At 36.1% G+C, this 18,760-nt stretch overlaps 1 protein-coding gene across 1 annotated transcript in view; it reads right to left on the reverse strand.

Moving 5' to 3' along the window:
• Window positions 1-9,837, reverse strand: part of LOC106883442 (uncharacterized) — a 32,853-nt gene extending 23,016 nt beyond the window's left edge. Inside the window, exon 1 of the mRNA XM_089351942.1 lies at window positions 9,158-9,837. The gene's annotated coding sequence lies outside the window, so the exon portion shown is untranslated. The remainder of the gene's footprint in view (window positions 1-9,157) is intronic.
• Window positions 9,838-18,760: the final 8,923 nt, after the last annotated feature.

Here is an 18,760-nt window from a genome sequence, read left to right on the forward strand (position 1 = left end):
GCCAGGCTTTGTGCCTATATTTGAAACAATTATTATTAAAGCGGCAAGATGGTAAAATTGTTAGTATGCCAGATATAATGCTTAGCAGCAATTCTTCCAGCTTTGCATTCTGAGTTCAATATCTGGTAAAGTTGACTTTGCCTTTCATCTCTTTGGGGTCAATAAAAAAAGTAGCTGTGGAACACAGGGGGGCGATGTAATCAACTCACATTGTCCCCTAAGATTGCTGGCCTTGTGCCAAAATTTGAAACCATTATTGTGACTGTATGGTGTTCAAAACTAAAAGGACTCAACATGGACACTTTTCTCTTCAGCCAAGGCCTCATCAATTTTTTAAACTTCCATTTAAAAAGAAAGGTGATGGTTGAGAAGGATGTGCTATTCTCCAAGTAAATTTGTTGAAAGAACGGGTGAATGTAATTGAAGATGGTCCAAGTGAGTGAGCCTACTCTAAGCTAGTACCTGCAGGCTGAGGAGTACACAGTAGACAGGAATACTTGCCATGGTATCCCAGTGAATAGGGTGGGTGGCTTGGGATCTTTGGAGTTCCTTGGTTGCTCCTGGGTGGCCCTTCTCCATCTCACCAATTGGGAATTTTATCTCTTATTTGTTTCAGTCATTCGAGTGCAGTCATGCTGGGGCACTACCTTGAGTTTAGTCAAGCAAATCAACCCCAGTACTTATAAACCTGGTATTTCTTCAATCAGTCTCTTTTGCCAAACTGCTAAGTTAGAAGGACATAAAGAAGCTAACACTTGTCAAGCGATGGTGGTGGACAACACACACACACAGATACATACATACATACATACATACATGCATACATTTATATATATATGATGGGCTTCTTTCAGTTTCTGTCGACAAAATCCACTCACAAGGCTTTGGTCAGCCTGGAACTGTAGTTAAAGACACTTGTCGAAGTTGCTGTGCATTGGAACTGAACCCGAAACCATGTGATTAGGAAGCGTACTTCTTACCACAAAGCCACGTCTGTGTTTGAATCTATTTTGTTTAGAAGACTTTTTGCAAATTACTATTGTTTACACATTTCTAAGTAAATCCCAAATGTCCTTTGTCTTACTATTGTACTAAACGTTTTTGCAGCCCCTGTGACCATAAGAAAATTATTACTATTATTATTATTTTTACATTCTGTAAATGTATTCAGTTTACTTATGTTGTAATTAAACTCTTAACTTTTAATCCTGAATTAATTGATTTATTCTCAATTACACATCTCTCATATATTAACGAAATCTATAGACAAACAAGGAAGCAGTATTTGCTGACATAATTGTCCAAGTCTTTTAGAGTCCTGTCAATCACTGTGCCATGTTGGTGATTATGCCTCACTTTATGTTGTAAAGTAGATGTGAAGGAGATCACTCTATGGACAGAATATCAGGCTACCAAGTGTAACTTTTCAATGGAAAAAAACTAAACTCAATACTGTACATGGACAAGTTATGTGACATTATGATATTACTGCCAATGCTTTTAACAATAAATACCATCCTGTGTTGCAATCTGTTCTATAGGCTTGTCAAACCTAAGTGTCTCTACCAGCTATATAAGTTGGTGATAAGGTATATCCCCAAACTCTTGAGTGGTTTTCTGCCCCCCTCCCCACCTCTTTCAATTCAGATATGTGTTCTTTCATTAACAGAAATTTGCATGAAGGCTTTTGATGCTATTGTTCATCATCATCATTGTGTAACATCTGCCTTCCACACTGGCATGGATTGGATGGTTTAACAGAAGCTGGTCAGGCAAAAGACTACACCAGACCTCTGTGTCTGTTTTCGCACAGTTTTTATGGCTGGATGTCCTTCCAAACACCAACCACCCCACTGAGTGGACTGAATGCTTTTTACATAGCATCCTGTCATGAAAATGTTGTCTCAGTAATTTTTTCCTCTGAACATTTCTATTTTTCTATGAGCACTGATAGACATTTACTTAGTCCTTCATCACTACTTCAAGTACAGTGGAATCTAGACTTTACTGAAGAGATCTACTGAGATCTATTGAGCCCAAAACATGCCTGCAGTTGTTGCTCACACTTGCTGAAACAATCAAAATTATACTTGACAGTGATGAGCAAAATTATTTTATCCTCACTGCACAATTAGTTAGCTTCTGATGTTCTATGCATTAAATATATTAACATGAAATAATCAATTTAAAGAAAAATAGTTGGTGATTGGCTTTAGAATGGAATGAAAGGGTGAAGACTATTTCAGTTTGTAGGAATAACAACCTGGAGGTATCATTTTGTTAATGAAGGGGAATATTATTGTACAGGAATAACAGTGCATAGGTTAGGAATACAAAGATCGTGTAAGCATTTTATTGTCTCTGAATAGACACTGAATTCTAAACACAAGGTTCACCTTGGTATTAGAGATAGGTATATGTGCTATATCATCTGGAATCTGGAAGAAATTTTACCTCTGATAGGACTAGAATCCTACCCAGCAAAAATAATCATCCTTTGTCACCATTACTATATTGAACTGGGAATTAAGCATTGGCTTCACAATTCCTCTTCACTCATATGCCAAAAGCATAAAATGTTTCTATAAAAAGTATCAGCCAAATTGCTAAGAAAGTAAATATAGCAGTTGACAAACAGAATCATTACAACATTTGGACAAAATGCTTTGCAGCATTTAACAACAAACTTTTGCACGCTAAGTTCAAATCCTGCTGAAGTCAACTTTGCCTTTCAGTCTTCTGGGGAGGGAGGGTATTGATAAAATAAAGTATCAGTCTCAAACACTGGCGTTGATTAAACATTCATATAAGGCATCCTAGATGTGAATGGAATAATAATAATAGTAGAATTATGTTAGCAATAAAGGGTTTTTTCAAAGGAAAACTGAAGTATGAAACCCATCCATGAGAAGTGACAATTCATTGTAGTGTGATATAGTCCCTGAATGCAAAAGGCTTATGGAAACTGAATCAGAAATGAATCAACTATATATATATGTTGTGCAACATCAACTGGCAAGCACAAGTGAACCGAGAGAAGACGGAGCAGTAGACATATCAGCTGATGTGAGGTGAGTTGATTGCACTAGAATGACTGTGTGATGTAAATAAATGAGTGCTGAGTGAAGAAGTACTTTATACTGAAAGTGGAAAATGTCTATAGCAGGGAATGCTTAGGAGAAGATGGGAACAAGTGGTGAGGTCAGATCTGAATAGCACATTACCATTCATAACAAATATTGTAGGTCAGTATGAGAAAAAAATAAAGGATACTAAAATGAGGATGGTAATGGTTATGAATAAGGATTTCTATCATGAGGACAAAACCAAAAACAAGTTTATGCTTGACTGATACAGAAGGAATGGAAAGTCAACCTAAGCAAGATTTAAACTAAGAATGGAATTAGATGACTCTAAATACCAAAAGATGACACATTTTCTATCATTCCTCAACTTAATTATAAGAATGCTTTCAAATTTTGGCACAAGGCCAGCAATTTTGGGGGGTAGGGATTAGTTGATTGCATTGACCTCAGTATTCAACTGGTCGATTTTATCGACCTCAATATGATAAAGAAAAACTTGACCTCAGAATAGCAGTAGTAATTTTTATGGGATTTTCCTATTCAAATGGATAAGAAGCTAGAAAACAATAAATCAGACATAATAGACAAAGAAAAGCAAAGTTGATCTGTCATGTTCTTTTGATTCCAGTATTGTGAGGAAAGAGGATGAAAAAAATTTTTTAAATGCAATCCCTTAAAATTTCAAATTGCACAAATTTGGATTATGAAAACTGTAAAGGTTGTGTCTGTAATAATTGGTGAATTGGGAACTGGGAGTAAAGATACAGACAAATAGGTAAAGGAGATTGAAACAAAATGTCCTGTAGAACTTCTACAAAGTTTGCTTCTAAGGGACAGGAAAGATTATCAGGAGAGTTGTAAGCACTTGAAAGACTACTGGAAGCTTCAGGATCCCTAAAGTTACAGGTAGTAACCCACTACCCACATAAATTCTACAAGGAATGTGAACAAAGCCGAGTTAAATTATTATTAATAATAATAATGATAATAATAATAATAATCCTTTCTAATTTTGGCACAGGAACAGCAGTTTTGAAAGAGAAAAGTTGATTGCATTGACCCCATGGCTCAACTGATACTTATTTTTATCGACCCTGAAAGGTTGAAAAGCAAAGTTGACCTAGGCATAACAACAATAAAGCTTCATTCATTAGTAGAATGCTTCACTTCTATTAAAAAAAGTTTATTTTAAGAAACCATATCCATGTATTCTTCATTGATAAAAATGAAACTGGAAGCAATATCCAACAAAGAAGTTTGATCTTGAGACAAACAGAATGACAATTTCACAACTACAATTCTATAAACCCAGAGAAAATTTCAGAATGCCAGTAAGGAAATTTTTCTTTCAGTGGAAAAATTCTTTACTATTATTCAAACTGATTTTACTAGATTCACATTTCCTTAATGTTGATTTTAAGGATGTTAATGTTATGCAATAAACTGTTGTATGCAAGACAACTCTTGCCATATGAGGTTGGGGTGGGGGAATCGAGATGGGGGTATAGATATATTTTAAAAAAAAGATTAAAGAGACATTGAGATGGTAAACACCTATAAGGAAGTTTCAATTTGTTTTGAATAAAAAAAATGGCGTAAATATTTATAAAATACAATAGAAACTAATAAGTCTTAATAAGCAATAAGATTCTTACATTACTATATGGAACTAAATATAGACATTAACTTATCGATTTCTCATCATACGTTATTAATAATTCATTTTAAAATAGTTTTAAATGGGTTTTTTTTTCTTTGTTTATTAAGTAATGTCAAATTTTTTGCTCAAAACATTTATTCCAATTCTATTTTTCTCTTCCATCTAAATGAAAAATAATACCTGCAAACACACACACACACACACACGAACAATATATATTTTTTAAATACAATAATTCTACTTTTCTGTTTCACTTGTTGTTTCGTCCCACCTCAGCCCCAATTGAGAAAATGATTTTAAAAATATGCCAGCGGTGACAATCCCGTCATTTTTCTCTATCTAATGCATCCCTTCTTTCCAAAGACAGTAGAATGTGCTTTGAGAGATTTGGGTTGCAAATACAAGTAAACCGAATGACCGTATAGAGAGAGAAGTTCCCTGGTAAGCTCGTTATATCACTGAGATCGATAAAAGTCTTGAATAGATTCTCAGCATCATGTTATCACACTTTCTTTTTTAATCCAGTAACGAAATTTGTTAGAAACTCAAACCTTATCTTTCAATTTCAAAATCTAAACAATGTGTCCATAATAACTGCAAGAAATAACAAAAAAGTGGGGGGGGGGGCCTTTGAAAATAGTATATGTTCTGATTTAGATAGAAAAACTTTAATAATGGTTTCTTATTTTTCACAAGATCAAATGTGCAGATAAGTTATATATATATATATATATATATATATATATATATATATATACCGATAGAATAAATATCAATATTTGTCCAATACTTATTTCATTTAATAACTTCGATGGAACAAAAAGTAAATCGACCCCAAATGGGACCCTGTACCTTTCCGTTCCGCACGAGATCAAAATGATAGGTACCAGTAATATACTACACTTGTTTCTATTGTTAAGGTAAGGTAAAAAAAAAAAAAAAGGCAGATAAAAAAAAATGCAATGTACTGTGCAGAGCAGACATTTTCTCTCATTAATTTTATACACGAGATAGAAATGCATGTGAATATTAGATAAAATTATGATGTAGATTTGGGAATATAAGTGGAATAAATGTAGTATAGCTCAGCAAAAGAGTCAGAGAAAAGAATACGCACCGTTGCACGGGGAAACATACGTATACACACACACACACACATATATATGAATAAAATGCTTGAACACACAACACATTATTAGCTCAACGAGTAATACACACCATCAACACACTGACACAGGGGTGGTAATGATATTAATATACACAAGTAACATACTTAATACACAAAAATTGATAGATAGATAGATAGATAGATAGATAGATAGATGAGCGGAAAAGTGTTTGTGTATGAAAGACAGAGAGAGAGAAAGAGAATGAATAAATATCATCTGTTTTATGAAAGAAACGATATACTATAAAGCATCACAAATTCTTTAAATGTGTATTTTCACAGTAGAGCGATACACATAAAAGAGAAAAGGAAAGAAAACATACAGAAAAATGTAACAACCTTTATTTTATATGATAGGACATCGTATAAAGTATGTATTTATGTAAATATATATGTGGAAAGTCTGGCATTAAGTGAGTAAACATACTTAACATATATGCAGGCACACAATAGATACATTCACATACATATGCATGAGTCTCTCACCCTCTCTCTTACTTTTCTATCTGGTGTGCGCCTACACAGTCATACACATACATGTATATTACACACATGAACATATATATATGTATATTTCTAGTCAGAAATGGACGATGTAGTCATATATAACACGCACACGAAAATCCCACCCACACGCTCAGTAAAACGAACAGAAGGACAAATATATTTTATACAACTCACTAAATCATACTGATTGGTGTTATATACACACTCACTTTCTCTTCTCATTTACTATCTCACCCACATTCCACTTAATACACTATCCTTTCCTACAATGCTAACCACACACACACACATACATGCGTGTCTGTGCATGCATAATAAATATATCGAATATATTATTGTATATATTATGTGTGTAGAATATATATATATGTGTGTGAGTGCGGGTGTATATATGTATGTATATATATATATATATATATATATATATATATATATATATATGCATGTATGTATTGGAACTACACTATACATTAATTGATTTCCTAAAGTATTCGATGTCACTGATCCAGTCCAGGAAATATATACACACACATACGTGCGTGTGTATAACAGGAGATGGTTTCGTTAAAAGGTTCGGTTGTCGTGGTGGTGGTAGGGTTTAAAACAGCCAAGACCTCGTCAAGTCAAAAGCAATGCTATTCTCAGTCGTCAGCCTACCTTATCTAGGTGCTATTAACATACTATAAATATGTATGTAACGAACACAGCTTGATGTATGTGTGTGAGAGAGAGAGAGGGGGGAAGGGAAAGAGAGAGAGAGAATGGGAGAACAGATAAAGGTTGGATGGACATTCATCAGAGAAGGGACTTTCCTCACATTTGATAAGATACTGATGGCAACCAATATAACGATGACCTAAGAATGGGCGATGACTGCTGACTGACTTGACGGCAGGGGACAGACAATATAAGAAGGGTTTAGCGTTAATAGTGGTGTTGGTGCTGATAATAGTTATGGTGGTGATGCTGGTAATGATGATGGGACGGTGGGGGAATGACGGAATAAAAACACGATCGATATATCAAATAGAACACATAATGTTACTTGGGGGGTAGAGAATTGCGTAGGGAAATTATATGTATGTGTGTGTGTGTGTGTGTGTATGTATGTGTGAAGAGGGAGAAGAATGAGGTAATAAATCAGATGATTTTTTCCCCCCTGATGCTGTAATATGAAGGGAGAAAAAAATTCCCTCGATTCATTATCTCTAGCACCAGATTTTGAATTATCAGTTGTCTTCGTTGAATGAATAAATAAATATTTAATAATGAATCACAGCAGGCCGGTTTAATCTTTCTCTCGCTTTTCTTTTTCTTGCTTACACCTTTTACTCTCCAGCACCACCATCACCGCAAACACCCCACCCCATCAACTCTTTTTCTCGTTCATCGGAGAATTATTGTCGTTACAACTTATTGTTGTAACAGCTTCTGTGTATGTTTGTTGTCCAGTTATTTAGATGTTCCGACCCTCCCCCATTCAATTCGTCCGGACTGCGATTAAATGAATGCACCTATACGTGTGTGTGTGTATGTATATATATATATATATATATATATATATATATATATATATATATATATATATATATTATATTCACACATACGTACTTGTATGTGTGTATACACAACATGCAGATACACAAGCACACATACATACACATCACATTAACACATACAGCAGTCAATGTTGCTAGGAATGGCTGCACACAGAAATCCCCATATACGTCGACTTGGTACAGGTCCTCCACCTCACACAGTTCCAGGACTGGTGATATCATCTAATTGACACATACTCAATTCTATATGGTTTATATATATATTTACATATATATATATATAGCACGGCCATTTAGTCATAGTTGGAAATATAGATTCATATCTGTGTTACCAGAAATATTGCCGTGAGAAACCGTCAAACAGCATTTACATTTTGTACAAACATTCACATCTCTAAATATAAAGTGTGTGCGTGTGTGTGTGTATATGAGTATACACACAGACATACACAGAGTAGAAATAAATATCGGCATAAATAAATATATCCAGCAAAGATTGGACAGAAACACACCTCAAAACATATGACGAGATGATATATAATTAACAAATCACATTGAACAGGTTTCGTCCGCGACCAGGTTTCGATTTAGTTGGAACCACACCACTCAGATAACTAATGCCCTTGGGATAGGCATGAGGCTCACAATTACGCGTATCTTTCCACTAAAAATAGCAGATTCGTGTTTATGTAATAATAATTTTTCTATGAATATTGTTGTCATAGTGATAGAGTTTTGACTAATAGTCAAACAATTTTTTATAAAAAACTTATTATATATAATACGAAATATATAAATAGTCGGGGTTGACAAACAAAAATGAAATTGGATAATTTCGAGACTAGCGTGTTTATTTCAAAATCTAAATAAGGATAGTAAAATCTGGGGTAGGGGGGAAAGCTGATAGTAATAGTAAATTTTCTAAATCACCTACCTATATATATATTTATATATATATATATATATATATATATATATATATATATATATATATATATACATATTCCATGTAAGAATAGGCAAGGACCAAATTTGTAATAGTCGAACCCGTCAGGGTGTACATAACAAATAATAGAACATTTACTATATATATATATATATATATATATATATATATATATATATATATATATATATATATAACATACACACAAACAATACATGTAACTATACGTACAGATTTTTTTCCTCTCTCAGTTCAGTGCGTCATATCTGGGACGAAATGTGTGTAGAAAGAGAACATGGTTGGATCTCTCCTGATAAGTCGCTCTTGTTTAATTCACAGATAGTTTATTTTCTCCTTTCCCTTTCTGATTTCTTCCTCGTTTTTTTTTTTTTTTTTTTTTTTTTAATCATTCGATTTTTCCCTCACCGTCGTCGTTTCGTAAAGGTAGTTAAAAGACGGAGATGATGTAGTTGAATGTATAAATATACAGAGAAGGCATAAAAGAGAAAGGATGACCGAGAAGATAAAACTAGTAGTGTGTGTATATATATATATATATATATATATATATATATATATATATATATAGCACTTAAGCCGTTGTAAGAATAAGATTGGCCCCTTTCATAGAAACAGACAAAAAAAAACCCGCTGCTTTGCCTCAGTGTGATGTGTGGTGGTGAGGTTGGGTTTTTATGTGTGCAAGTGAGTGAGTGAGTGTAAGCGAGTATATATGATAAAGAAAAGAGCAAGATGCGAGTATTAATTGTAATCGGCACTGATATATGAGTATATTTATGGCATATTGTGTTATGTTTTGTGGGGTGCCTTACAGCAAATATCCTCAGCCGCTACTCAACTCCTTCCATAATTTAACCTACAGTTCTTTATTTCTCTCTCTCCTTTTTCACACTCACATTTACTGCTCACTCCACTTTACTTCCTCTTTTCTCTCTCTCTCTGTTATTGCTATATCTTTCTCTCTCACTTTGACTAAGAGATTTTTTAGAGAGAGTGGGGAGAGAGAAAGAGAGAGGGGCCTCTCTCTTTGTCTTGTTTACTCATACTACTTCTGTTATCAGGCCCTGACTCAACTCAACAAACATAAATAAGAGTTGTCTCACCATAGATTGCTCTTTTTGCACAGTTTCTTACTTCCGCCGGTGTCCTGTCTACTGCGAAAAAAAAAAAGAAAAGTCATTGATATGCTTTTTACACCTTCTGCCATCGTCAACCAAAGTAAAATATTATAATCAAACAAACAACTAGATCCTTTAACACATTTACAATCCGTTTTGTTTCACTACGTCTTTCTATCGAAGCAACTAGGACATTCCCTATCTCAAAATCGTCTTTTTTTTTGTTCTAACAACTTAACAATGAAATGAAAATTGCTTATGATGATAAATATAAACTGTTCAGTTGGTCAGCAGATGGATTTACACGCAGAAGGACATGTATCACTTATTAGATTTAAAGTGAAAAACAAGAGAGACAAAATAATGGAAAACTTGGCGTTAATGGCAATGCGTTAAACGAATGACCGACCTACATTTTCCCCTGGACAGAAAGGGTCATGAATATTCAACCTTAGCTGTAGTATGCTGGAATGGAGTCACGTGGAAAGTCGTCAAACGATAAGAGAGACGAAGAAATGTGATTTAGAGTACCTTCTTTATACTCAGTGGCTAGTTTATGAGGTAAACGAAGTATCTAGTACACTGGCCAGTAGGTAAATTGAGTACCAAATAGCTATAACCAATTAATTGCATTTTTTTTTATCAGAATGGAATAGGATGTGTGAGGTTGTTTAATTTATACAGCCATATTTAGGTAAATGTGTCGAATTGCTAGTCATAACTGGAATTTTGAATATAAAACAAACAAATAGAATTGACTATTTATAATACATACGTTTGTATAGTGTACTTATGTAAATGTACTGTCTTTTCATATTCAAAATTCCAGTAAAGATTTTGGCTATTCGACACATCAAAATAATTGGTTACGGTTAAACAATCACGTATTTCTGACTCCATTATGATAAAAAAAAAAAAATTCATTGATCAAATGATTGTAGGTATCTGATACTTAATTTATCAAATGGGCAATATACTTCGCTTAGCTCATAAACCGAGCCATGACTTTGTGTATCTAAGCATGCACTGATAAATATGCTGGCATCTCAGGTGTACAGAACAATATAACGGCAATTTTTACGTAGTCTTTATCTTTTTTTTATGTTCTGTAAGCAACCTATTATTGAGAATATAGATTAAATTATGATAACATCTAGATGAACCTAACACGAGGACATTTACCATTTTCTATTTATATTCATTCCAACGAGTTAGTATCTAATCTCTCTTTCCCTACACACACACACACACACACACACACATATATATATATATATATATATATTACCAACCACATGGTCCTGGGTTCAGTTCCACTGCGTGACACCTTGGGCAAGTGTCTTCTATAGCCTCGGGCCAACCAAAGCCTTGTGAGTGGATTTGGTAGACGGAAACTGGAAGAAGCCCGTCGTATATGGATATATATGTGTGTGTCTGTGTTTATTCCTCCAACATCGCTTGACAACCGATGCTGGTGTGTAACTTAGCGGTTCGGCAAAAAAGACCGGTAGAATAAGTACTAAGCTTACAAAGAATGAGCTCTGGGGTCGATTTGCTCGACTAAAGGCGGTGCACCAGCATGGCCACAGTCAAATGATTGAAACAAGTATATATATATATATAACGAGCTTCTTCCAGTTTCCGTTTACCAAATCCATTCATAAGGCTTTAGTCAGCCCGCCGAGGCTATAGAAAAAGACACTTGCCTAAGGTGTTACACAGAGGGGCTGAACCCGGAACCATATGGTTTATATATATATACATATATATATATATATATAGTGGTATCCCCGCCCTTTACAGGATGTGATTTCGATTCCATGCAGGCATCCTTTACTTTAGGTGAAGCATGATCGTGGTTAAGAAGCTCGCGTTTCAACCACATCGTTTCGGGTTCAGATCCACACTACGCAGCATCGAGAGTAAGTGCCTTGTACAAGCCTCATGCCGACCAATTCCTTAGGAATGAATTTGATTGGCGGAAACTGTGAGGTAGTCTGTCGTATATATATATATATATGTGTGTGTGTAGCTATGTGTTTGCATCACCACCGCTTGGCAACCGGTGTTGGTTTGTTTACGTCCCCGTAACATAGCGGTTCAGCAAAGGAAATCGGTAGAAGTAGCAGACTTTAGAAACATAAGTGCTGGGGTTGATTTGTTCGACTAAAACCCTTCATAGCAATGCCCCAGCATAGACGCGATCCAATGACTGAAACAAGATGACACACGGACTTTGTTGTATCTTGAAGGGTCATTACGCTGATAATAAACACAAGCACAAGTTCGTTTTCGCTTCCTTATTATTTAATTTAGTTATTTAACCAACTAATCAATCGCTTGCATAATCAGTCGGTCAAACAATCAATCAGTTGTTTATTAAAAACCTTTTGTTGCTACACGTGACCTCATCAATATGCCTCTGTGTGTACCAGTGGCAGCTGAATGGAAGTTAATCCTATGATGAATTCGCATACCATCCAGGAGGCAATCTTGTATTCTCATTTGTAGCGTAGCTATGGGAGGTGGTCCTGAGGCAGCCGGGGCCCTGCGAAAGAAATCGAACTAAAGGACTGTCCTGAGGGCATACAATCTCGCTATGGCATTGACTCTCAGACAGACGCTCAAGTACTTTGGCGAACTAAAATAAGCTCTGGCCTAAAGAGCCTGACTTAAGAGTGATTTCAAATACGCACACACACATGTACTATCTAGCTATATGTGTTCATCATCATCATCATCATCATCATCGTTTAACGTCCGCTTTCCATGCTAGCATGGGTTGGACGATTTGACTGAGGACTGGTGAAACCGGATGGCAACACCAGGCTCCAGTCTGATTTGGCAGAGTTTCTACAGCTGGATGCCCTTCCTAACGCCAACCACTCAGTGTTGTATATATATATATATATATATATATATATATATATATATATATATATATATATATAGTGAGAATTTACAAAAAAACAAAAGACGAAGACGAGTGTGTAAACAACAAACAGATGTATTAGTTTAACGCTCGGGATATATATATACATGGTGTCATCATTCCACTTTTCTCCTCCTTTGTACGGCCACACCTCGAATACTGCTGCCCCTTGTGGTCTCCCCACACAAAACAAAACATCTCGAGGATTGAATCACCCCAGAGGGCACTCACCAAACGAATTGAAGGCATGACAGATCTCTGATTACTGGGACCGCCTTAAAGCCTTGAAGCTCTACTCTCTCCAGCGCCAACGCAAGCGGTACATCATTTGTACAATGTGGAAAATATACCGCCAGCATAGCCCAAACGACCTGAACATTAGTTTCAAGGTTCATCCAAGGCTGGGACCACGAGCCATACGTCCCCTGCCCAATTCAGAATCACAACGAATAGGTACATTGCGGCATAATTTCTTTTCCTCAACAGGCCCTGCTATGTTTAACATTGTCCTGAAACAGATAAAAGAGGAAAAGGATCCTATCAGCTTTAAATGGAGTCTAGACAGCTTTCTTCAAAGAATATCAGACAAGCCACCCATACCTGGATACAACTCACTCAATAAGAACTCATTACTTGAATGGACCATAAAGAAAACTTGACTGTAAAAAGGATGGATTTAGATAATCCTATCAGGTGGTGCTATTAAATTAGACATGGCCTGGACCAATCTTTGGTCGAAACAAATCTAAGTTTCTAAGTTTATATATATATAAGACAAGGTAGAAAATGCTAAGATAATTTTATCATGAAATACAGTTTGTAAGGATTAATACCGGTTTCAGTCTTTTCGACTAAGAATAAAACAAAAAAAAAAAATAATTAAATTGAAGGAAAAATTAAATGAAACGTTTTGTAAATATTTCCATAGTCTTCAAATACGTAGGACGTTTTTTTTGTTTTTTTTTTTGTTTCTCTCTCTCTCTCTCTCTCTCTCTCTCTCTCTCTCTCTCTCCCCCTCTCTCTCTCTCTCTCTTCCTTCCTTCCTTCCTTTGTGAAGGCTCAGTAAGTAGTAGGAGATCTGAAGAAGTAGTGTTTGTGGGTGCAGAGAAATGTTTGGTTCTGAAGTTTGATGGTTTAAGCAGCAGCAACCGAGGGAGGAGACAGCGAAGGAGAAGAAAAGGATCTTGTTCAAAACGGGGGCACCAGTATTTTCTTAACGAAACACTTTGAAACTTGGGACACTGGTAGAATGTGTCAAATAAAACATCTTTTTCTCTTAGTGTTCTTAACAAAAAAACCTACATCGCAAGTTATTTCATGTTAAAATTGTATTTCTGTAATTTCAACCAATGACTGACATCCATTCAGCCGAATACATTAAGTGCTGACTACGTAAACAAACGAATCTGGCGGTGATAAAGTTATTATTTCCTTGTCAAAAAATGGCTGAAGCATATTGGCAGTAGGGTTAGGGTTAGGCAGTAGCTAATAAACCTTTCATACAGTTCAGGCAGATGTTAACGAAATAAATACGCGTGAAAGAAAATGAAAAAAGCAAATGTACACATACAGTTCAGGCAGATGTTAACGAAATTATAAATGGAGATTAAATACACTTTACACCGCTTAAACTTCCAAAGGAGTAAGTGTAAACAGCTGAATACTTGTCAGTGATTGGTTGAAATTATCGAAATAAGACAATTTTTTACATGAGATAAATTCGAATACAAAAAATTTTTTCCGTTCTATAACACAAAATAGATAAGTATACGAAGTTTGAAAGTCTTTTGGTACCAAAAACATTAATGAAAACTGGTGCCCCCGTTTTGAACAAGATCCGAAGAAAAGGAAAAAGAAGAAAGAAAAGAAAAAGACGGGAGTATGAGTGCTGTCCGTGGAATCTTCTTTAATGGTCAAGTGACCTGTTGTGGTTGTAACAGAAACCGGTACTAACATTTACAAAATGTATTTGATGATAAAATTATTTTAGCATTTTCTACCTTGTCTTATTTTCTTAATACATATCAACTCGTGTGTTACTTTTCAGCATTCTACACAGGGAAGGCTGGTTTACGGGATTACCCTAGGTTCCCCGTGCATGAAGAGTTTAGCTTTATGGCGTATCAACATATATATATATGTGAAATTTTCTAAAAGATATATTGTAATTATCTCATGGCAATTAAAACTAGCTCTACTTGATAGGGGCAGGTAATCTCAAGAATCAAGTCTTCTCCAATGGTGAAATCTTAACTGGTACTCTGGCGACAAGGGCTTCAGTTGATATGGTGAACGGAATAGCCTGTTTGTGAAATTAATGTGCAATTGGCTGAGCACTCAACAGACACGCGTAAAGCTGGCCTTTTGAATTACAGGTGCAAATCATTTTTGCCAGCTGAGTGGATTTGAGCAACGTCAAATAAGTTGTCTTGCTCAAGGACACAACACATCGCTGAAATGGAACCCATGACCTTACGATCGTGAGCTGAATATCCTAACCACTAAGCCAGAGATGGGCAACTTCTCGTCAACTGGGGGCCGCATCGTACCATTTCTAAGTGGGAGAGGGCCGCATGATAAAACACATGCATGAAATATTACTTGCTCATTTTACACTGAATTTTTTGCAGTTCTTCTTAATTTTATTTGTTTTATTATGAAAGCTTATTTGTCTTAGTATGAAATTTTATTTGTCGTAGTACGAAACTAGTAGTCTACAAACTCGTCGAGGGCAACACAACAACATGTCGTGGGCCGCAGGTTGCCCATGCATGCACTAAGCCATTGTAGTAACGCTGTGCGCATGTGTAGTCTCACGCATGCGTGCAATTCAACAACCAAGCGTTCCCGCTCAATTCATTCTCTTTCTTGCTGGCCAGCAATAGAGCATGGACGTGTCAAGCAGTGTCTCCAACATTCCAACCTGGAGACAGTCTCGTTACGTGTATAGCTGTCACTCTCCATCTTTTGGACTTACACTCAACAGCTCGCTCACATCTACATAACAACGTCCCAACAACTATGCTCACACACACAGAAGCTGTAACAACAAACAAGAGCTAAAGATGTATATATTTACCACCTGAATAAATGTTGTTTAAGTTGATAGTCTGGAGTTCAGCGTTCCGTTATATTCTTAATTTTATATAGGAAAGTCAGGTATACATCTAATGATGTATAACCAACTTTCCTATACCATGTACCTTCACAAGGTTGACATACCATTAAAGAAAAGAACTTATTTAATGCCTGGAGATAACAGCATAGTTGTGTACATGCGTTTCTGACTCAATAACCGAAATCACTACAATGATCCAAACTTATCTTTAGTAGCCAAGGCTCGTAGACTGATAGAGAAAAAGCAGTTTAAACAAAAATGAACTAAGAGAGATATCTCAGTGGCTGGTGGGATATATCTGAACAATTTAGGCAAACAGAGGTATATCAAACATCATACAACATAAATTCTTATCCATGACTGTCTGAAAGACAATTTGATTCTCCTTTTTCTTAATGGCATATCAACTTTGGAAAATTCTTTATTCTTGAGATTATCTCCCCTCTTTAAGTAGCACTGGTCCTTAACTGCCATTTGATAATTATGTTATATTTTCTCAAGGCAGAGATAATGTTAATAATCCAAGAATTTATGTTGTATGGTATTTGATATACCTGCATATTTTTGTGTTCAAATACATGCCACTGGACATCCCAAGTGTTCTAAAACCACCCTACTCACTCAAGCAGGCTTGGCTGTGGACCATAGAGGTGGTTGTACTGGGTAACAAGAGGCACCACACACGCACATATATATACTCATATAAATATATGCATTTATATACATACTTACACTTGCACACACATACACGCGTGCTCGCCCCTACACACACACACCATATGCATGTACACATTCATAACCAATCAGCAGCAGTTTTATGCTTCTATGCTATAAACCACAAACTTAATTCACTTCACACGACAATTCAGCAATTTTTATTCACCAGTGTGCGGACAGTCATTTGTTCGATTAAATCGAACTTAAATTAAAACCTGTCTTTTTCTTTCAGAGGTAACGTATGTAGGACTCCATTATCCGGATCTTGTTCAAAACGGGGGCACCAGTGTTCATTAATGTTTTATGTAGTGTTTTGGGTACCGAAAGACTTTCAAACTTCGTATACTTATCTATTTTGTGTTATAGAACAGAAAAAAAATTTTGTATTCGAATTTATTTCATGTAAAAAATTGTCTTATTTCGATAATTTCAACCAATCACTGACAAGTATTCAGCTGTTTACACTTACTCCTTTGGAAGTTTAAGCGGTGTAAAGCGTATTTAATCTCCATTTATAATTTCGTTAACATCTGCCTGAACTGTATGTGTACAACATTTGCTTTTTTCATTTTCTTTCACGCGTGTTTATTTCGTTAACATCTGCCTGAACTGTATGAAAGGTTTATTAGCTACTGCCTAACCCTAACCCTAACCCTACTGCCAATATGCTTCAGCCATCATTTGTTTACATAGTCAGCATTTAATAATATCCGGCTGAATGGACGTCAGTCATTGGTTGAAATTACAGAAATACGACAACTTTAACATGAAATAACTTGCGATGTAGGTTTTTTTGTTAAGAAGACTAAGAGAAAAAGATGTTTTATATGACACATTCTACCAGTGTCCCAAGTTTCAAAGTGTTTTGTTAAGAAAATACTGGTGCCCCCGTTTTGAACAGGATCCCATTATCCAATGTATCGTCCCATTTTTTTCCTTTTTACTTCTGGCGACTAACAGCTGCATAGTAGCTTACGAGATAGCATTGGGATTCTCTCGGTATTCACCTTGCTATTTAAACTTGTGTGTTGTGAATAAAGTATAGTTTCTTGTTCTTTTAAAGCTACCTCAGACAATTTAACCTTCCTGCAATAACCACAGACCTTAGTAAATGTATATTCAACAAGTGGTGGTGTTTTTTGAACGCTAGATATGACAGCAGGAAGAAGCATTTCCTGCAGGGTGACATTAGTTCTCAAAATTTGTAGAATGTTCAGAGAAAAAAGGACAATTTGGTAGGTATCACTAAATGTATTCAAATTAATTATGAAATTACAAAATGTGTTACTGTGTTTTCACCACGAGTGTCGCGTTGCTCTCGAGCAACTATGCTGTCCCGGGTCGACCTTGAGCGAATGCAACACAACCAAAGCATTTTATAGGGGATTAGTGGAGGGGAGGTACGACGACGATCTTGGATGAACCTGGGCGTCGACGAGGAATACCTGACCCGCTTGTTCAAGACGACTTTCGGGCCGGGACCTATGGACAACTTCCAGAGATCCCTGGCCTGACAGTGCTATTGGGATAAGCTCTACAGGCACGACTCGAGAAATACGGGGTCAACCTGCCCGAGATGTGGACAGAGCGACGAAACCGCTCTGCACGCACTCGTACGGTGTCCCACCATTTCCGACCTGTGGGCTTATGTCGAACGACTTCTATCGTGTGTGGGACGAGTCAGTTTATCAGCTGATGGCTACCATATCTATGCCTAGTGACTTGAAATAATTGAGCAAGTGATTTCGCTTCCAAGCTGACCACTTCATGTACAAATCCCACTCTCAATGCAGCCATGTTTGTCACAGAAAGAAAACGGTGAGTTTATTCCCCCTGGCCTCAAAGAAGGACACTAGATCTGTCCTCGTCATTGGTTCAGGGAAAATGTCAAACTGAAGTTTGTTACATGCAATTGATAGTTTTTCTAA

Source organism: Octopus bimaculoides, chromosome 5, assembly GCF_046866305.1.
Source record: "Octopus bimaculoides isolate indiv1 chromosome 5, ASM4686630v1, whole genome shotgun sequence".
Classification (NCBI taxonomy): Eukaryota; Metazoa; Mollusca; class Cephalopoda; order Octopoda; family Octopodidae; genus Octopus; species Octopus bimaculoides.